This window comes from Giraffa tippelskirchi, chromosome 5 (genome assembly GCF_054371585.1).
Source record: "Giraffa tippelskirchi isolate mGirTip1 chromosome 5, T2T-mGirTip1v1.2.pri, whole genome shotgun sequence".
Classification (NCBI taxonomy): domain Eukaryota; kingdom Metazoa; phylum Chordata; class Mammalia; order Artiodactyla; family Giraffidae; genus Giraffa; species Giraffa tippelskirchi.
This window is the reverse complement of record NC_137279.1, coordinates 38,438,401-38,460,496: the sequence shown is the minus strand read 5'-3', so window position 1 is coordinate 38,460,496 and position 22,096 is coordinate 38,438,401. Positions and strand designations below refer to the sequence as shown.

Genomic DNA, 22,096 nt, shown 5'->3' with positions numbered 1-22,096 from the left:
ATCTAGTATTTTGGCTCTATCTTGTATTTGTCTAACCAACTAGACATTATTATTATTGTTGCTGTTTTATATGATGTTTATTCTTATTTAATAATCCATTTGCTCACCATTTCTTTTTGCAACTCAGACTTTTCATTCACACTCAAACCCCAGAGAAGATTGGCTTATGGCTATAAAATCTTAAGAGAGAATTTTTTCCCTCCATTCAAATCATGGTCAAACCAGACAAGTTTCCTTATTATTCCATTCCACATGGCAGGTTCATTTTGAGATTAATCTCAAACTTAGCTTTGGGTTTCTTATGAGAGTCCCCAAGTTAGCCAATCTTACACTTTACCTCTTGCCTTCTAAGTCCAGGGTATCCATCAAAATAAAACCTCAGAGTCATCAAGGTTTGTCAAATAACCTCAAATGAAATCTGCTCGGTATTCATTTGCCTTCAAGGTTCCCACTTTCAGTTAATTTTCAACTTCTGCGAATGTCTTCCTTCCTTTCTTGCTCAGAGAAGTAGTTTTTAAATATTCTTTATATTCCATTCATTTATTTTGGTTGTTTTCAACCAGGTGATAATTCAGGATACCTGATCCTCCTGCTGCTGGAGCTGGCAATCTACAACCCCTCATTTTAAACAATTAACATTTTCCTAAATAAGGAACCTGCCATCGTAATAGTAAAAAATAGCTAATATTTACTAAGCATTACTATAAGCTGAGTACTGTTAAATGCGTTTTACTTTATTAAGTCAAATAATCCTCACAATATCAGTAGAACATCAAACCCAGATAATCTGATTCCAGAACTCATGCTATTATTAGGTTGGTGGGAAAGTAATTGTGGTTTTGCATTGTTGAAATTTGCCACTTGCTATTGAATACATTCCTAAATAAATGTGCATTTATACATCATTTTAATGAGCATTTCTCCCTTTATGTTTTTTTTGTTAATGATATTACTTGCTATGTATTTTATATTTATTTTAGTCTATGGAAATGATGTTAGATAAAAAGCAAATTCGAGCAATTTTCTTACTCAAGTTCAAATGGGTCATAAAGCAGCAGAGACAAGGAACTGCTACTGAACATACAGTGCAATGGTGGTTTAAGAAGTTTTGCAAAGGAGACGAGAGCCTTGAAGATGAGGAGTATAATGGCTGGCCATCAGAAGTTGACAATGACCAACTGAGAACCATCATCAAAGCTGATCCTCTAAAAACGACACAAGAAGTTGCTGAAGAACTCAACATCAACCATTCTACAGTGATTCAGCATTTGAAGAAAAGTGGAAAGGTGAAAAAGCTCAATAAGTAGGTGCCTCGTGAGCTGACCAAAAATCAAAAAAAAAAAAAAAAAAATCATCGTTTTGAAGTGTCCTCTTATTTTTTGCAACAACACTGAACCATTTCTTGATCAGACTGTGATGTACAATGAAAAGTGGATTTTATATGACAGCTGGTGATGACCAACTCAGTGGCTGGACTGAAAAGAAGCCCCAAAGCACTTCCCAAAGGGAAATTTGCACCCAAAAAATGTCCTGGTCACTGTTTGGTGGTCTATTGCCCGTCTAATCCACTACAGCTTTCTAAATCCCAGTGACACCATTACATCTGAGAAGTATGCTTAGCAAATCAATGAGATGCACCAAAAACTGCCATGCCTGCAGCCAGCACTGGTCAACAGAAAGGGCCCAATTCTTCTCCATGACAAGTTTGATGGCACACTACACAACCAACGCTTCAAAAGTTGAAAGAGTTGGATTATGAAGTTTTACTTCATAAGCCATATTCACCTGACCTCTCGTCAACCAACTACCATTTCTTTCAGCATCTTGACAGCTTTTTGCAGGGAAAATGTTTCCACAACCAGCAGGAGGCAGAAGATGCTTTCCAAGAGTTCACTGAATACCAAAGTACAGATTTACACACCACAAGAATAAGCAAACTTATTTCTCATTGGCAAAAATGTGTTGACTGTAGTGGTTCCTATTTTGATTAATAAAGATGAGCCTAGTTATAATTCATGATCTGAAACTGCAACAACGTTTGCACCAACCTAATAACTACTACACATTCTGTGTCTTTAAGGTTTAGATGACAAAAGAGGGTTCAATTTTATATGTATAGGAGGAAAACTATGCAAACCTTTTCTAGTGAATGCAACCAGTGAAAACTTCACAGATATGCCAGGACTAGGAATGAACCATACAAAATTTCTTGACAGGCTCTGTGTTTGAGATGAGGTTACAACATAAAGTTAGGATTGTGGTAAGGTTTCATCATACATGCCACATCTTTTCCAAGGAGTGACTGTGTAGGACCTGGTCTTGAGAAGAAAACTGGGGCTGCCTCTAAACTCAATGAGAAAGAGAGTTTTGACCAGTTACCAAGGACTGCCACGGACCAAGATGCAGAAGTATCATCTCTGGGCTATTCCTGATCTGAGAAGTAGATGAGGACAAAATCCAGCCCTTGGGTCAATCTTCCTGCCATCTACTCTGGTTAACTGAGCCAACCTTCCTTAGACTCCCCAGCTATGCCTTCTCTCTGTCTCCTTTTTAAGCAGCAAGTGAAAAGTCTTACCCAGCTAGGACTAAAGCCATTTTCTCTCCACATTTCCCTTCTGTGGACTGTGTTTTACCTAACTTTATTAAATGCAGTTTTGCAGATAAACTGGCCCATGTTTTCAGAACTGAGAAGAAACAAGGATGAAAAAAAAAAAAGTGAGCTTAGAAAATCCTGTTCTGTGTGTCTGGGGGGAGGGGGGGCAGGCAGTGGTAGCGGGGCGAGACACCACTGTCCTGAGTTTTCTGAGCCTTCTAAATCCTGAAATACCAGAAGGCATTTTCAGTGGTGATAAATATAAGTTCTGGAGTCATTCTTCTGGAGTCTGAATCTTAGCTCTACAGAAACTATTTGACTTTGAGCAAGTTATCTAGTATCTCTAAGCCAGTTCCATCATCCCTAAAATAGGAATAATAGCTGTACATACATTACAGTTGTTCTCAAACTTTTTAATATCAGGACCTCTTTTTACTCAAAAATTATTAAGAATTCTTAAGAGCTTTTATTTATGTGTGTTGCATCTACTGATACTTACCACCACAAAAATTTAAGCTGAGCATTTAAAAAATATTTAGGCCTCTCCTGCCTCCTAAGATGGCCCACACTCTGTCTATGGAGTGTGTTTCCTCTCTGAATAAACCTTCTCTTAAAAAACTATTTATTCACTAAAATTAGCCCTATTACATGTGAAAATGAAGTTTTTATGGGGGAAAAAACTGTATTTTCAAAAAATTAAGTGAGACGGGCTCTACATTTTTATAATTTTTTAAATGTCTGGTTTAATGAAAAATAAGTGGATTCACATATCTGCTGCATTCAGTTTGTTGTGACATGTTACTTTGGTTGATGTATACGAAGAAAATAAAACCAACTACAAATGTGTAGCTAGAAAAGAGAGCAGTATCTTAATATTCTTTTCAGATAATCATGGATTTGTCATTTGATTACACACCAAAACTCAAAAGTGGTAGTTCATTAAAGGTTAGTTGTCATGTAGAATCAAAAATCCCATCAACGAACTTATTATTCTGTTACTTGAGGATACTTTGGAATATCCTGTACTCTGAAAAGATCTTTTACTCATGTATGAATTTGTAACATTATTCATGGGTCATTTTAAAATACTAGTTCACTAAGTGACACAGATCTTTCAAATACAATACCCATTGCCTTTTGCTATGGCTAAATAAATAACAAATAAATAAATCACATTCATTAATATCATCACTAAGCTCACCATAAAAGCCTTTTAAGTATTAGAAAGCTGTCAATCTCAAGGTAGCAGATGCAAGTTTTCCCAAGGTTAACTGTCACTTGAAAGCCTGACTTTTATCATTGGCAAAAAATACTGTCAGTTGTTCTTGAAACAACTGTTCTTGAAACAGTTTCAAGAACTGTTTCACTTCTTCCATTTTAAAGAAAATGTCTGCCAAATACTTCAGCTAGAAAAATCAGAAAGACCAACACTTTTCAAGTAAAAGTAAAATTTTTACTTTTTCTCAAGTAAAACTTGTGTTCTGTGAAAAAAAAAAAACAAACAGTGAGTTTGGCTCCCAACTCAGTTACTCAAGGGCTTTCCCTTCAGACAAACATCATATTTGAGTGTGCAACAGAAGCACTTTACTCACACTTCCCATTTCACTACCTAGAATAGTAAAAAGATTTATCCTTAGTCAAAATTTAATAAAAATTAATTTCAGTTGCTTCATCAGGACATCTGAAGTAAAACTGGCTTTTCTGTTTACTATGGGTATTTGACGAATATGATGACTATTACAACGTAGCACCAATACCTCAATTGACCCTAAAGTGACAACAATTATACCTGCCATCAGTTCAAATGTCAACACAGAAACTAAGGCAAGAATGTCTTAGTTTGTCATGAAAATAGTTCTGACCTCACAGACCTATTTAGGAACCCTAGGATTCACTGATCACAATTGAAAAAATTACGGGGCTTCTGCAGTGGCTCAGCGGGACAGAATCTGCCTACAATGCAGAAGACACAGAAGATATGTTCGATCCTGGGTTGGATTGGAATGATCCCCTGGAGGAGGGCATGGCAACCCATTCCAGTATTCTTTCCTGGAGAATCCCATGGACAGAGGAGCCTGGTAGGCTACACCCCATGGGGTTGCAAAGAGTCAGATACAAGCACACACTCAAGACCACATGTTAACAGACTTTTTCTGTAAATCGCCAGACAGCAAATATTTTCAACTTTGCAGGCCAGTCTCTGCCACAACTACTTAACTCTGTCACTGTAGCACAGAAGTAGATGTAGGCAACACATTAAAAAATGAACATGACTATGTTCCTGTAAAACTTTATTTACAAAAACAGGCAGCAGACAGGAGTTGGTTGCAGGCCATAGTTTGTTAATCCATGGTATAAACCAAATGAGATAACGAATTAAAAGTACTTTCCACAATTCTTGGAGTACAACTTAATTATAGTAATTACTCAGCTAATGACAGCTATGGTGATAAGTTTTCTTAACTATCACACATACACACACACACACGCACACACACACACACACACACCCCACAGCAAGATTGGCAAGCCTTAACAATATGACACTGCTTTCTGTTTTCTGTCTTTTATAATAAATTGACAGTTAACCCAACTTACTGCTGAAATGATCAGTTCAAATTAGTTAAAGAAATAAATAATAACGAGGCACTAACAGAAGTTTAGTAAAAATTTCTAATTAAGAATTCAGGGAGTTTGTAAATTCACTTCGCAGCAAGGCACAATTTATTGGTCAAGCATAGGTCCAGCTACCTGGAGTTCTGAGATCTAGTTTCAGACATGTCACTAATCAATTTTAACACTAGACTTATCTGGGTCTCAGTCTCCACATGTTCAAAATGAAAGACATTGAGATGGATAGTCTATCAATTTCCCATTGCTACAATAATGTTGTGTAACAAACCACCACCAAATATCAGAGGCACACAACAATAAGCATATATTTAGCTCAAACACTTGTGTGTCAACTGAGGGGTCAGCTGACTGAGGCTTGACTTGTTTGGGTGGTTATGACAGGGACAGAGTAAAGGGGCAAAGTGGGTGATTAAATAGTTAATCCTACAAGAGAATTGTAAATAAAGAAAAAGCATGGGAGACCCCTGTAAATTAATGATTATTCCAGAAAGCAGGTTAGCTTAACCACAAAACCAAGCAGGCTAGCTTAACATCAAAACCCATGCAGCAGAAGCATGAGACAAGCCCCCAAACAATCAAATATTGGTGATATGAGACCCACATCCTACCCAGTGAGGTCAGTAAGTTAATGACTCCTAGGACACTCTATCTGCACACATAATAAAACAATAATTTATGAAAAGGTGACACTTTAAAGTAAAGACCCTCACTGTACTGAGACATGAAATAATTTTTCCATAGTGCCATGACAGTCCTGGCTTGATTTCATGTATGTACAAGGAAACTCCCATGCCCAACCTGGAGGAGAAATTGATGATGGAAGCATGATTATCTACTCAAGAATGAGGAAGGAGGTGGCCTTTTTCCTCTCCTCACTTTTCTTTTGATTATAAAACTGTAGCCCACTAAGCTCTCAGCGAATAGCACCCTCTCCCCTGTGCATTTGTAAGTCTCACAAGCACCCTGTTCTAATAAATCATTTATTCATCACTTGCCTCTCGCTGAATTCTTTCTGCACTGAGACAAAAAGGCCTGGAGTTCCTTGGAGCCCTCCAAAACACCACGTAGCAGTTTTAGTTATGCTCCACCATATCTCTCATCCTCTTTCTGGGACCAAAAGAACAGTCTGGGTATTATCTTCTGGTAATGACTGAGGTACAAAAAAGCAAAATAGAAACATCTAAGGCCTTTGAGGTCTCAGACTTGGAAGTGGTATGGCATCACCTCAGCCTCATTCTATTGGCCAGAGAAAGTCACGGGGCCAAAATAAAGTCAAAGGGTGGGGAATATATCTCTACCTTTTCAAGGAATGCAACTTCATAGTCACATGGCAAAGAATGTAGCTACAGAGAAGAACCAGGACCATTCATGTAACATACTATAATTTGCATCTAAGATCACATCCATCTCTAATAAAAATTATGTGCTGTGCTTAGTCGCTCAGTCATGTCCCAACTCTTTGCAACCCCACGGACTGTAGCCCCCCCAGGCTCCTCTGTTCATGGAATTCTCCAGGCAAGAATACTGGAATGGGTTGCCATTTCCTTCTCCAGGGATTGAACCCAGGTCTCCCACATTGCAGGCAGATTCTTTACCATCTGAGCCACCAGAGAAGCCCATAAAAAGTACAGCATATTTCAAATTACAAGGCTTGCCAATGTAGTTTTTTCAAGATTGAGACGCTTATTTATAGAATTTCTTCAAGTTCACTTGGGTCCACGAAAAAAAGAGAGAAAGAAAAGGCAATGAGATGATTATGGAAATGGGAAGGAAGCATGGCGTGGGGGAGGGAGGAGGTATGAAGAAAGAGAAAGGAGAGAGAGAAGAGAGGGAGCAAGAAAAGGAGACAGATGTGAGAGAGAAGGGAAAACTAGAGGAATGAAGAAGGGATGTGAGGAGGAAATTAATGACTAAATTTGTTCTTGGAGAAACCCTATCAAAATGTAACTTCAGCCAGCAAAGTTATTAGAAGCCTATTAGAAAAAAAAATTAGCTCATTCTTAGGAACTAGGTTTAAAAAAGACATCTATTATGAGTCCACCCATAATAAGCTGCATGGAAAATGTGACTGTTGAATATATATTTTTAATCTTTCTGTAAAGCTCATTTAGCCAAACCATGTCTAATTAATTTAAACTTATTAAATTAATAAGCTTTTATTATAGAACAAATCAAATTTCACAGAAAATTATCCATGTCTAAAAAATTAAAAGTGAGATTTTAAATCACACTTTTTTATTATTGAGGTTATTTTCTACCACAGTTTCAGATCCTATTCATATAGCTTTACCTCATCTTTTCACATTTACTGATTGGTGTTGGCACTTTCAGACTATAAGTCTCTGATTTGAAACTAAGTTTGATTTTAATGCATTTCCAGCACTATGTTGTTAGTTTCATCTTACATGTTTTCTCCTTATTTTCATATGTCTTCTTTATTAACTGTTTCCCACAAAATAAATTTAGACCTACAAATAACATTTTGAAGAGGTCACCTAATTTAGTAAAAGAGAAAATATGTTTCCAACTCTTTATTTTTATTAAGGTGCTATTATGACAAAAGTTAAGACATGTTTATCACTGAAGAGTTAGAAAGCTGGAATCAGCCAAGAATCTGAAACCAATGATTAACATTTTCCATCTGCAGAGTTTCTAAATTCTGAAACTAGTTTGAACCAATTTGTGTTTGGAGGCAAGTGACGTGTAGGAGGCCAAGAGCACAAACTAAGTCTCAAGCATATGTGTTCCAGCCCTAACTCTGCTACTAATAACCTGACAAGTGACCTAACCTCTCTGCACCAATCTTGCCTGAATCATAACAGGAGGAAATCTGAAAACCAAAGACCATGAAGTTTTCTCCCAGTAGCCATGTCTTGAAAATATTCTTGCCAATTTTCATTGAGCTATTTTTCTTTCTACTGCTTGATGATCCACTGAAACCATTGAGATTTTTGTTTTGTTAATGACTTTGGTCCTTTGCTATCATCACATACAAGTTTAATTATATCTCAGTAACAAAGATTCTCAAGCATCCATTAGATAAACATTGTAAAGGAATCATCTATCATCAGGGGAAGAAAAAACTGTCCTGAATGTATTATGATGTGCCAGGCACTGTGCTAGGAGCATTGTTCAGTTCAGTTCTGTTCAGTCGCTCAATCGTGTCCGACAGTTTGCGACCCCATGAATTGCAGCACGACAGGCCTCCCTGTCCATCACCAACTCCTGGAGTTTACCCAAACCCATGTCCATCGAGTCGGTGATGCCAACCAGCCATCTCGTCCTCTGTCATCCCCTTCTCCTCCTGCCCCCAATACTTCCCAGCATTAGGGTCTTTTTCAATGAGTCAACTCTTTGCATGAGGTGGACAAAGCTAGTGGAGGTTATGGAATTCCAGTTGAGCTATTTCAAATCCTCAAAGATGATGCTGTGAAAGTGCTGCACTCGATATGCCAGCAAATCTGGAAAACTCAGCAGTGGCGACAGGACTGGAAAAGGTCAGTTTTCATTCCAATCCCAAAGAAAGGCAATGCCAAAGAATGCTCAAACTACCGCACAATTGCACTCATCTCACACGCTAGTAATGCTCAAAATTCTCCAAGCCAGGCTTCAGCAATACGTGAACCGTGAACTTCCAGATGTTCAAGCTGGTTTTAGAAGAGGCAGAGGAACCAGAGATCAAATTGCCAACATCCGACGGATCATCGAAAAAGCAAGAGAATTCCAGAAAAACATCTATTTCTGCTTTATTGACTATGCCAAAGCCTTTGACTGTGTGGATCACAATAAACTGTGGAAAATTCTGAAAGAGATGGGAATACCAGACCATCTGACCTGTCTCTTGAGAAACCTGTATGCAGGTCAGGAAGCAACAGTTAGAACTGGACATGGAACAACAGACTGGTTCTAAATAGGAAAAGGAGTACGTCAAGCCTGTATATTGTCACCCTGTTTATTTAACTTATATGCAGAGTACATCATGAGAAACACTGGGCTGGAAAAAACACAAGCTGGAATCAAGATTGCCGGGAGAAATATCAGTAACCTCAGATATGCAGATGACACCACCCTTATGGTAGAAAGTGAAGAAGAACTAAAGAGCCTCTTGATGAAAGTGAAAGAGGAGAGTGAAAAAGTTGGCTTAAAGCTCAACGTTCAGAAAACTAAGATCATGGCATCTGGTCCCATCACTTCATGGGAAATAGATGGGGAAACAGTGGAAACAGTGTCAGACTTTATTTTTTGAGGCTCCAAAATCACTGCAGATGGTGATTGCAGCCATGAAATTAAAAGATGCTTACTCCTTGGAAAGAAGGTTATGGCCAACCTAGATAGCATATTTAAAAGCAGAGGCATTACTTTGCCAACAAAAGTCCATCTAGTCAAGGCTATGGTTTTTCCAGTGGTCATGTATGGGTGTGAGAGTTGGATGGTGAAGAAAGCTGAGCGCCGCAGAATTGATGCTTTTGAACTGTGGTGTTGGAGAAGACTCTTGAGAGTCCCTTGGACTTCAAGAAGATCCAACCAGTCCATCCTCAAGGAGATCAGTCCTGGGTGTTCATTGGAAGGACTGATGTTGAAGCTGAGCATTGAAGCATGTCATTTAATCTTTACTGCAATACTTTGAGGAATATTAAATTTCCTTTGAGGAATGGAAAACAGAAACTGAGGCTCAGAGAAAGTTACTAAGTTGCTCAAAGTCACCAATTCACTCTTTTATCTATCTAGAGGCCTGGCATGCTGTAATTCATGGGGTCGCAAAGAGTTGGACACGACTGAGCGACTGAACTGAACTGAGCAAATTTAGAGTCTCCAACAACACAAGAGAACACTCTACACATGGACATCACCAGATGGTCAATACAGAAATCAGATTGATTATATTCTTTGCAGCCAAAGATAGAGAAGCACTATACAGTCAGCAAAAACAAGACCAGGAGCCAACTGTGTGGCTCATATCACGAACTTATTGCAAAATTCAGAGTTAAAGAAAGTAGGGAAAACCACTAGGCCATTCAGGTATGATCTAAATCAAATCCCTCATGATTATACAGTTCAGTTCAGTCGCTCAGTCGTGTCCGACTCTTTGCGACCCCATGAACCACAGCACACCAGGCCTCCCTATCCATCACCAACTCCCAGAGTTCACCCAAACCCATGTCCATTGAGTCGGTGATGCCATCCAGTCATCTCATCCTCTGTCATCCCCTTCTCCTCCTGCCCTCAATCTTTCCCAGCATCACGGTCTTTCCAAATGAGTCAGCTCTTCTCATCAGATGGCCAAAGTATTGGAGTTTCAGCTTCAACATCAGTCCTTCCAATGAACATTCAGGACTGATTTCCTTTAGGATGGACTGGTTGGATCTCCTTGCTGTCCAAGGGATTCTCAAGAGTCTTCTCCAACACCACAGTTCAAAAGCATCAATTCTTCTTCACTCAGCTTTCTTTATAGTCCAACTCTCACATCCATACATGACCACTGGAAAAACCATAGCCTTGACTAGACGGACTTTTGTTGACAAAGTAATGCCTCTGCTTTTCAATACGCTGTCTAAGTTGGTCATAACTTTCCTTCCAAGGAGTAAGCGTCTTTTAATTTCATGGCTGCAATCACCATGTGCAGTGATTTTGGAGCCCAGAAAAATAAAGTCAACCACTGTTTCCACTGTTTCCCCTCTATTTGCCATGAAGTTGAAGTGACAAATAGATTCAAGGGATTAGATCTGATAGAGTGCCTGAAGAGCTATGGATGGAGGTTCGTAACAGTGTACAGGAGGCAGTGATCAAAACCATCCCCAAGAAAAAGAAATGCAAAAAGGCAAAATGGTTGTCTGAGGAGGGCTTACACATAGCTGAGAAAAGAAAAGAAGCAAAAGGCAAGGGAGAAAAGGAAAGATATATCCATCTGAATGCAGAGTTCCAAAGAATAGCAAGGAGAGATAAGAAAGCCTTCTTAAGTGATCAATGCAAAGAAGTAGAGGAGAACAATAGAACGGGAAAGACTAGAGATCTCTTCAAGGAAATTAGAGATATGAAGGGAATATTTCATGAAAAGATGGGCACCATAAAGGACAGAATACACAGAAGAACTATACAAAAAAGATCTTCATGACCTAGATAACCATGATGGTGTGATCACCCACCTAGAGCCAGACATCCTGGAGTGCAAAGTCAAGCGGGCCTTAGACACCTTTACTATGAACAAAGCTAGTGGAGGTGATGGAATTCCAGCTGAGCTATTTCAAATACTAAAAGATGATGCTGTGAAAGGGCTGCACTCGATATGCCAGCAAATTTGGAAAACTCAGCAGTGACCACAAGACTGGAAAAGCAATGCCAAAGAATGTTCAAACTACTGCACAACTACACTCATCTCACATGCTAGCAAAGTAATGGTCAAAATTCTCCAAGCTAAGTTTCAATAGGATGTGAACCTAGAACTTCCAGATGTTCAACCTGGATTTAGAAAAGGCAGAGGAAATAAGACATCAAATTGCCAACATCTGCTGGATCATACAAAAAGCAAGAGAATTCCAGAAAAACATCTATGTCTCTTCATTGACCATGCTAAAGCCTTTGTGTGGATTACAACAAACTGTGGAAAATTTTTAAAGAGATGGGAATACTAGACCACCCTACCTGCTTCTTGAAAAATCTGTATTCAGGTCAAGAAGAAAGTCTGAACCAGACATGAACAACAGACTGGTTCAAAATTGGGAAAGGAGTACATCAAGGCTGTATCTTGTCACCCTGTTTATTTAACTTATATGCAGAATACATCATGCAAAATGCTTGGCTGGATGAAGCATAAGCTGGAATAAAGACTGCTGGGAGAAATATCAATAACCTCAGATATGCAGATGACACCACCCTTATGGAAGAAAGCAAAGAGGAACTAAAGAGCCTCTTGATGAAGTGAAAGAGGAGAGTGAGAAAGCTGGCTTAAAGCTCAACATTCAGAAAACTGAAGAGTATGGCATTCGGTCCCATTACTTCATGGCAAATAAATAGGGAAACAATGACAGACTTTATTTTCTTGGGCTCCAAATCACTGCAGATGGTGACTGCAGCCATGAAATTAAAAGACGCTTGCTCCGTGGAAGAAAAGCTATGACCAACTTAGACAGCATGTTAAAAAGCAGAGACATTACTTTGCCGACAAAGGTCTGTCTAGTCAAACTACGGTTTTTCCTGTAGTTATGTATGGATGTGAGAGTTGGACCATAAAGAAAGCTGAGGGCCAAAGAACTGATGCTTTTGAACTGTGGTGTTAGAGAAGACTCCTGAGAGTCCCTTGGACTGCGAGGAGATCAAATCAGTCAATCCTAAAGAAAATCAACCCTGAATATTCACTGGAAGGTCCAATGCTGAAGCTGAGGCTCCAATACTTTGGCCACCTGATGCAAAGAACTGACTCACTGGAAAATACCCTGATGCTGGGAAAGATGGAAGGCAGAAGGAGAAGGGGATGACAGAGGATGAGATGGTTGGATGGCATCACCGATTCAATGGACATGAGTTTGAGCAAGTTGATGATGGACAGGGTCGTCTGTCATGCTGCAGTCCTTGGGGTCCAAAAAGTTGGACATGACTGAGTGACTGAACTGAGTATATGCTTCATGGCAGACATCATTCTAGGGGAAGAACAGACAATAAAAGAGTACTCAAAAAGCCAACAAGACAAATAATGTACCAAGTATGGTAAGAACTAGGAAGAAACCTAAACAGGGTAGGAAGCTAGGGAGTGAATAGACACACACACATGATATGAAGGAAAGAACCAGACAGAAATTTGGAGTGAAAAAAAGAGCAAGTACAACAACCCTGAGATGGAAACGTGGCCACTAAGCAGTGGAGCTAGGATTTAAAATCAGATCTATGTGACATGCAAAGTCCATGTGCTTCTATCATGTCAAAAAACAAAGCTGCATTTAATTGATTTCTGTGGAACAGTCTGTGAGGATAAAAATCTCAAAATATCTTAAGAAAAACAAAATGTGTACTCTATCAAAAACATCAAGTTAGAAAAAGGGGCTTCAAAGGCTTCATTAATAGTTAAAAGTGAGGAAAAATTTTCTAGAATGGGCCATAAAGAAAGCCTGTAGAAGCACCTTCTGTTAAAAGGGATTGCCAAGTATAATCAACAGTTGGCGTAGGTGTGTGAGAATGTGCTCCCACCCTTGTGGCTTTCAGGTTCATAATTTAGTGGCAAAATTTATCTCTTCCAGAAGATGTACTGAAAAGAATGCAGAATGAATACATCAGTAAGGATGAGGTGTTACAGAAGAGAGCTGTTAAAGGACCTCTGTGTTATTACTTGTTTTTTAACTCCTACTTTCAGCATCAGAGAATCATTCCAGGTTTAGAAAGGACTTTTCTATGATATATTCCATTGAAATACAGCCCCTATGCATCAACCGTACCATCTGCCCTCCACAAAAGACCACTCAACTCACAATTTTGTTCAAAACTGATCTGCTAAAGCTCTAATGCATAATACAGACTTAACAATGGCATGTCTGTGAGCCTGCTAGCCAGTCCTGATGAAGATACAAAACACTATCACCCCCCTCTCTGAAAGTCACCCTTCCTGCATGTATACAGCTGTCCTTATCCCATGTCCATCCACACCAGGGCCAAGCCATGGAACTTTCTATGCTGACCATTCTTTTCCAATCCTTTCACCTAGTTTACCTTGTTATAATTTTATCTGTCCTTCTTGAGAATGTATGATTTGTCTCATACTCATACCCCTTCTTTCCCAAACCATCTTCACAATCCCCTGCTCAAGAGCAACTTACACTCCCCAGGAATTTGTATCACATCTATTTCCCCTAATGAGGGAGGCTAGTAGATTTTGACATAGTAACTAGAATCTCATATGATCCTGAAAGAAGAGCCTGGATTAGGAGGAAAAAGGAGAATGAGACAGGTAACTTCAGACCTCCTCTAATAAGAGCACAGAGCAATCATGTACAGCCTTCTGGCACTTTCAAACCCCTTTGAAGGAAACAGGACTTATATAAAATGTAGAATGGCTTGTTGGAACCTGTATTTTCCTACTGAAAAGCCATTTAGGTTAGAAACTAACTACAAGCCTTGAAGTCAATCATTTAAGAAATATCCATCCCTCCAGTCCCTCTTTATTTTTGTGTAAACTTTGGGTATCCCTACCAAGAGTTTCCCAGTCTCAGCTTCAACAAACTTAATGGATAGGACTCATCATTGTCCTAGAGAATAGATTCTGTGTATACTCTGTAACAAATGCCTTCCTAGGGGTGCCTTCAAATCCAACTTCTAGTCCTTAGTTCTTTCATATTTCTAGATTGAGTGCCTAGAAATTCCAAGCCACAAGTGCATTCTGAGACTGTCTATGCAGCAATAGATAATTCCAAAAAGAGGGCACATTACAAGCTGTAGTGGTGAAACAGAGGGTAGAAGATCTGGAAAGAAAGGCATTAAGAAATAACTGTCTTTAAACAAAATATCAATTGATTCTTATGACCATAACTAGATCACGTATAATTTAACTTTGTAACCATGGGAGCATAACTGTGGCAGGTGGCGGAATGCAGAGCACCCAGGTACCAACCCACACTTTTCTGTTACCTAGCATGTGAATTAGAACAACATGGGTCATCTCTGAAGACCTCTTTTTTCACATCTGAAAATGCAGGGAGGGGTAGTAGAGGAGGAGAAGGTTGATTCTCTAAGTCCCCTGGGGATATAGAACAAACAATGGGCTTCGGTATCAAGCAGCTGCAAATTCCAATTCTGTTACTTTATGTGTGATACTGTGTGGCACTGAACACATTTTAAGCTTCCGATCCTGTTATCTCTAAGATAAGGACCATGATCGGGACCTCACTGGACTATAGCACAATTACATGTCTCCAGTGTTGATTTTGGGCATTCATGCAAAGCAACTTTCTCTTTCTTCCTCCTTTCAGTGATTCCCCTCCTGGCACTCAGTATATTTGATTTGCTCAGGAGTCAAGCCGCCCTCATGTGTCCCAGAATACAAACCTGGTGAATCAAGGATCTAATTGTTGACACCCCAAATTAACAACACTAACAAGGAAGAGAAGAGGGGAGAAGGAAGAAAAGGAGGGAGGGCATCAGGGTAGGAGAGGCAGTTAGGAGAAACTTAGATTTGGTTTATGTTCTCTCCCTCTTTCAGGGTGACAAAGACTCCAGCAAGTTGAGGGCATGTGAAACAGCTCTACTTTTCTTCTCTCGACCAGAATCACCAGTCTACCTCCAGTCTAACAATGGACACATCATCTGATATTTATGAAAATCTTTCAATATTTCCTGCCACATTTTCCTCTAATTTCATTCCCCGAAAGACCCCACAGAATATGTAGAAAAGTTCCCATTATTCCCCATCTAAAGGGAGTATCTGTGACCTACCAACAATCATTCAACCAGCTTGTCTTCCACTCCAATATCTTTCTGCTAAACCTGAAGACTTTCCTATTTGTCCTCATTAGGAGGAGCCCAAAGTGGCTACAACAGAATTGGCTCAGTAGTTGAAAACTCACTCCCCCAAAGTCAGGTTTCTCATCCCCATATTCTGTCCTTACTTTCTTCCTTCTTTATTTCTCTGAAATCAAGTACACAGAATTGAGCTAGTCATAACTCCCATTTTGTGGTACACTATCATTTCAGTTAGAATAATGCCCTTTGTCCACTGTATCTTATTATTTTCTCATCGCCATGCCCCATCTACAGTCCCATTTCTCTCCCCCACTCCAATAACAAATAATTCATTCCAATCCACTTTTAATACATTTGCTTAGAGATATGTGAGTTTTTAAAACATATAGCATATTTCGTATTTAAGTTTTGTTTTGTTTTTTTTCATTTTAACAGTTTTTAATGAAAGCTGTAGACAAGATGACTTTATTCCTGCATCTTCTCAATTGTTTCTTCCTTATATTTGCCCTTTTCTTTTCCTACTTGGTGAGATTTGGCTTTACGTTCGAGGATCTTTTTGTGGTCTTTGTCCAGTTTTAGTCTGGTGATAACTACCTTGCTGGGGTGAATGCCTACATGGACAGTTGTGCCATTAGCCTTCTCCTGCTGCACTCGTTCAATGTAGATGATGTATTTCTTCCTGTAAACCTGGACTACTTTGCCAATTTGCTGCCATTTGTAGTGCCCTCATACAACCTGAACTTCGCGTCATCCTTTCGGATGGGCATGGATCGAATGTTGTACTTCTGTCTTAGCTCTTTAGAAAGAGGAGAAGACATAATTTTCCTGCGAATGTGGGAAGGTGCATTGAAATGCCTTTTTCGATTCTTGCTTCAGTCAGAAGTCACAAAGGGATTGAACTTCATTTTGGCTGCTGGAGCTACAGCGATGGCCACCCGTATTTGAGTTTTAAATGACATAAAGAGGACTATCTAAAACTGTCATCCTGTTTTTGAGTTATTTTTTATTCAGTATTATGTTGTGAGATCTAGCAATGCTGCTAAATAGAAACCTGAACTATTTATTTTTGACTGAGAGAATCTGATCTTCTCATCAAATTTTATTTATCCATTGTCTTAGAAATCAGTGGTCATTTAGTTTAACTCCAGTTCTTTGCCGCCACAAATACCATTTGACCAAATACCCTCATAAATATCTCCTGAGGATGTCTCTGGGATATATTCCTAAGAGCAGAAGTGCTAGTCATAGAGTATGCATGTGTGCGTGCTCAGTCACTTCAGTCATGTCCAACTCTTTGCGACCTGATGGGCTGTAGCCCGCCAGGCTCTTCTGTCTAAGGGATTCTCTAGGCAAGAATACTGGAGTGGGGATGCCCTCCTCCAAGTCATAGAGTATGAAAGTGAAAGTGAAGTCGCACAGTCGTGTCTGACTCTTTGCGACCCCATGGACTATAGCCTACAAGGCTCCTCCATCCACGGGATTTTCCAGGCGAGAGTACTGGAGTGGGTTGCCATTGCCTTCTCCGAAGTCATAGAGTATAGGCATGCTTAATTTCTCTACTAACTATGTCAGACTGTATGCTGGAATAGCAACACAAGTTTACACTGTCCCCAGGAGTGCGTGAGAAACTCAAGTTTCTCCACATCCCCACCAGCACTTGATGTTATCTGACTTTCTAATTTTGCCAAATGATAAGTGTAGGTAGTACCGTTATTTTAATTTGCATTTTCTTGATCATTGATGAGATTTAGCATCTCTTCAAATACTTATTAGCCTTCAGGATTCCCCTTTCTGCCAACTGCCTAAAAACGTATTGGCCTATTTTTTTTCTATTGAATTCCTTTTCCTTTTCTTGTTGATTTGTAGAAGTTCCTTTTGTATTCTAGGCATCATCTCTTCTCAGTTGAAGATCTTGCTATTGAGAGAGTAAATTACTAGGTAGGTTGATAGGAAGTCCAGGGTCCCCGAGAAGAAGAAAGGGGTCTGGAGCCCTTGAGAAGGAGAAAGGAGTCTGGGGCTCTCAAGGAGAAAAGGACAATCTTTTTTCTACTTGCTTTGTCTTAGTCAATATAACAATGTATCTTGCTCAAGGACATGTTTCTCCTTAACAAGAATCTTCTGACTAATCTTGTTATCTTAAGAAGTATGTTGTGGGAGTGGGTCTCCTAAGACCTTTCTATTGTTAGTTCTAATCTTGTTAATTTAAGATGTATGTTGTGGGAGTGGGTCTGATAAAAGTATATAAGGCCTTGATAAGACTAACGAGGGATGGGCACTTTTCTTCCCCCTTCTGATGTCAATGTCAGAAGCTTTCTCTGTCCCTTTTTATACTTTAATAAAACTCTGCTACACAAAAGCTCTTGAGTGATCAAGCCTGGTCCCTGGTCCCAAAGCTAAATCTTCTTCTTCAGAGATCACTAATCTGACATCGTTCACCATAAGCTATCACTATCACACACATACTTTCTATTTCTATAAAAGTCAAGACCAAACACTTTATTGGGAAAGTGAGATGGAATGGGGCTTTGTCTTGCCAAGAATCAATGTCTCTCCAACACGTTCCAATGTCTATTAGTGAGTGTCTGAAAGGTTATGGTACAAAGAAACTAATGAGCTGTGTGAGAACCAGCTAATGTTCTGTCCTCTGTCACATTTCAGAACTCTTACTGGAATCCCTAGAAAAGTCCCGAGAGCCTCTGATCTCACTGTGTATTGACTTCTTTTCCTTTCACATGAGGAAGACTTGGCCTATGGTTCTTAGTTACAGGCTGGGAGCATTCATGGGTCTCTTTCCAGAGAACAGATTCACAACAAGGAAAGGAAACATGTTATGATCACTCCCCATTCACTCAGTTAGCGAAGGAGGAATTGACGTCCCTAAATAGTACAAGATGGCCGAACACTTGACACCTGACACTGGACAGATGAGGCTGGCAACAGGTGATTAGGGAACATGTACTCACAGCCCAGAGGAGTGAGTACAGCAGGGACTGTGGGAAGCAGTGATCTGTGGTTCCTGTGGGAGGATGTGATTCACTTGAATAATTCTATGGGCTGGCAGGAAGGTGAATCCAATCAGGTTTAAGACTAGGTGGGCTGAAGCAGGTCTGGCTGCAATGAGAACAAGCCAGGTGGAGAGCCTTTCCTGCTAGACTGGGGGCAGATCTGGCAAGAGCAGGGAAACTCATGCCTCATCCTTTAGGGTTCTGTGAGGCTAAAAAATGTCAGAGCAACACTTAAATTTTAGGTCTTACAACATGTAATGTTTGTAGTTTTACAATGAGAAGTCTCTTTTCACTACTAATCAGACTTGGTGTGCATGCATGCTCAGTCATGTACTACTCTTTGCGACCCCATGGACTGTAGCCCCCCAGGCTCCTCTGTCTATGGGATTCTCCAGGCAAGAATACTGGAGGGGGTAGACATTCCCTTCTCCGTGGGACCTTCTGAACCCAGGGACTGAACTTGTGTCTCTTATGTCTCCTGAATTGAGAGGTGGATTCTTTACCCCTAGTGTCACCTGGGAAGCCCAAAATGAGATAAGAGTGTCGTAACTGGACAGACTGCAGGCCACTATGTCTTCCCTGAGGAAAAAACGATAGTGGTCAAAATACTCATTCTCCTTTTGGAATAATCTGGTTGTGCTGACAGAAGGCTGCTTCCTAGTCACAATTATTCCTGCTTCATACACTACCCTCCAAACACCAAGAAATTCAGTCAATCCTGGGACTGACCACTCAGTTATTTAGAGACTCCCATCTTTAGACAACTCTGGGAGATAATGATGGATAGGGAAGCCTGGCATGCTGCAGTCCATGGGGTTGCAAAGGGTCAGACACAACTTAGCAACTGAACAACAACAACAATCTTTAGACAGGACAGAAGAGACATAGATGTTGCTTAACAATGAATTTTATAGGAAATAGAGAAAGAAAAGAATTCATTTGGCTAGTATTAGTGTTAGTACTAGTGTCCCTTTTGATTAAAGAACTAGAGTAGGCCAGGGAAGGAATTATCCTGGGGTGGGCAAATAATGCCCAATGAAATGTTACTTTGCACAGCAAAAGGGATTTTGCAGCTGTGATTAAGTCAACAGCCTTGAGAGATGATAATGGATTAATCCAGTGGCCAATCCAGTGGGCCCAATTTAATCACATGAGCTCTTAAAAGCAGAGGACCTTTCATAAACTGGGGAGATGTGAGATCATGGAAGAACGGTCAGAGAGATACAATATTGCTGGTTTTTAACAAAGAGAAAGAGGTTCACAAGCCAATGAATGTGAGCAGCCTCTAGAAGCTGGAAAACGCAAGAAAATGCATTCTCTCCTAGAGTCTCCAGAAGGAATACAGTTCTGCTGACACTTTGATTTCAGCCTAGTGAAACTCCTATCAGACTTCCAACCCATATAACTGTAAAATAATAAATTTGGGTTAAGTCACTACATTTGTGATAATTCGTTATAGCAGCGATAGAAAACTAACACACATCTCTTAATTTTGGCAAGCGTGAAAATAAAAGTCATCTAGCCATCCTCAAAACAGAACAGGAAAAGTCAAAGATAAAAATCTTTCCACTTCCTTATGACTTCCCCTTTTTTTATCACCACCCTCTCATCATCTGCCCTCTCCCACTGCATTCTCACACTTCACTGACCAACTCACAGTGGTGGCATCTCCATCTCTTACAGTTCCTTCTTTTATGCTTTTATGTTTGTCATCATCTCTTCCTCATTAGAAAAGATTATGCAAAATTTGTCCTGATAAGTCACTGGGAGTTTTCCAGAACTGGGAGTAGCCACTTGTAATTTCAAATGTCAGTGCACTAAAGTTTTTACCGGCCCTGTCAAAGCTGTTCCTTCTTACCCTGATCTTATAAATGTTTAAATAGTAAGGAATAAATAAACATTTAAATCATAAAGCCCAAACTATAAAAATGATGCATTTAGAAGAGAAAACTGTCTCTAGAGTTTTAATAGAAGAATCAAATAAAGACACCTCAAACAAAGAGGATTATTTTTTAAGCCTTAGGGCCCAGTCCCATAACTGATGTGACACAGTAGGAAGAAGGGAAATTATCAGCTAGACAGTGTAACAGTTCATAAATTTGGTTAATTCCACTTAAACAGAAGTTTTGAATCAGAAATGACTATGAAAATATAAGCCCTGGTATTAATAAAAATCTTGAAGGGTACATGAAATATACCATGTCCTATTTCCGTAATAGTCAAGTGTCCAGGTGACATCTGGATAAGCATGTATAGTATGTTCATTACTTTGTACTACATAATTTTGACTTCTCTGATGGTCAGATGGTAAAGCATCTACCTACAATGCGGGAGACCCAGGTTTGATCCCTGGGTCTGGAAGATCCCCTGGAGAAGGAAATAGCAACCCACTCCAGTACTCTTGCCTGGAAAATCCCATGGACGGAGGAGCCTGGTAGGCTACAATCCATGGGGTCGCAAAGAGTCAGACACGACTTAGTAACTTCACTTCACTTCACATAACTTTAATGTCTTTTTGCACAGGTGTCTATATCACCATGTATGTGTATGTGAGAGACAGAGACAAAGACTGTGTGTCTATAGTTAATACACATTTATAGGATATGTTGAGGCTTCCCTGGTAGCTCAGATGGTAAAGAATCTGCCTGCAACGCAGAAGACCCAGGTTGGATCCCTGGGTTGGGACCCTGGAGAAGAGAATGGGAACCTACTCCAATATCCTTGCCTGGAGAATTCCATGGACAGAGGAGTCAGGCAGGCTACAGTCCATGGGGTCACAAAGAGTCGACCACTGAGCCACTAACACTTTCACTTCCAGGAGGTGTTCTATTCCTCTGTAATTGAACTTTTCCTGCTTATGCTATTTCAGAAGGGCATGTGATATAGCAAGAAAAGCCTGGCATGGTCTGAACCAGATCTATATGATGATGGGTTATACAGGATTAGTAGTTTTCAAACTAAATTCCGAAGAGTTCTCAGTTTCTACAGAGAGGAAGAGGAAACCAGTGGACAGAACTTAGAGGGTCCCACTCCAACTTTAATCAAAACAGCTTTGCTTTCAACTGTTTTCTATTTAGTTTTGACATGATATTTCATTTAGGAGGTAAAAATAAAACAAAGATCAGCTTTCTTTATAAAAGTTTTAAAGCCACTGGACTAGGTGATCAGTAAAGGCTTTTATCCATGGTATTATTGTTGTTGTGGTGGTTCTTTAGTTGCTCAGTCATGTCCGACTCTTTGCAACCCTGTGAACTGCAGCACACCAGGCTTCCCTGTCCTTCACTATCTCCTGGAGTGTGCTCAAACTCAAGTCCACGGAGTCAGTGATGCCATCCAACTATCTCACCCTCTCGATACAAACAAATTATGTTGATAATGACAATATTTATTATTTATCCTCATTTTCATTTCCCGTGGAAGCAAT

General features: G+C 39.8%; 1 protein-coding gene and 1 pseudogene across 3 annotated transcripts in view; both read right to left on the bottom strand.

The window, feature by feature from the left end:
• The window catches only part of TNFSF4 (TNF superfamily member 4), a 134,872-nt gene that overhangs the window by 43,411 nt on the left and 69,365 nt on the right, over window positions 1–22,096 (bottom strand). The window lies entirely within an intron of this gene.
• Window positions 16,090–16,572, bottom strand: LOC145504858 (large ribosomal subunit protein uL24 pseudogene; annotated as a pseudogene).